Source organism: Sinocyclocheilus anshuiensis, unplaced genomic scaffold (genome assembly GCF_001515605.1).
Source record: "Sinocyclocheilus anshuiensis isolate Anshui unplaced genomic scaffold, SAMN03320099.WGS_v1.1 scaffold737, whole genome shotgun sequence".
In the NCBI taxonomy this organism is placed as follows: domain Eukaryota; kingdom Metazoa; phylum Chordata; class Actinopteri; order Cypriniformes; family Cyprinidae; genus Sinocyclocheilus; species Sinocyclocheilus anshuiensis.
The window spans coordinates 10,352-10,557 of NW_015540908.1; the positions used below are offsets into that span (position 1 = coordinate 10,352).

Genomic DNA, 206 nt, shown 5'->3' on the forward strand with positions numbered 1-206 from the left:
AATTGCATAGAAAAGGACCTATACATTGCCATTAAAGTAAAACTACTGAACCTAAACAAAGCAGCCTGATAAAAATGCTCATTTTAGATGAAAATTGCAGATGGCACTTAGAGGCTTTTGCATCTGAACTCTTCACACACACACATATATATATATATATATATATTATATAATATAATATATATTTCATGTTCTCCCCCAAGAAA

At 29.6% G+C, this 206-nt stretch overlaps 1 protein-coding gene across 1 annotated transcript in view; it reads right to left on the minus strand.

Moving 5' to 3' along the window:
* LOC107689150 (nuclear inhibitor of protein phosphatase 1-like) overlaps positions 1–206 on the minus strand; it is a 7,004-nt gene that overhangs the window by 3,545 nt on the left and 3,253 nt on the right. The gene's annotated exons all lie outside the window — the stretch shown is intronic.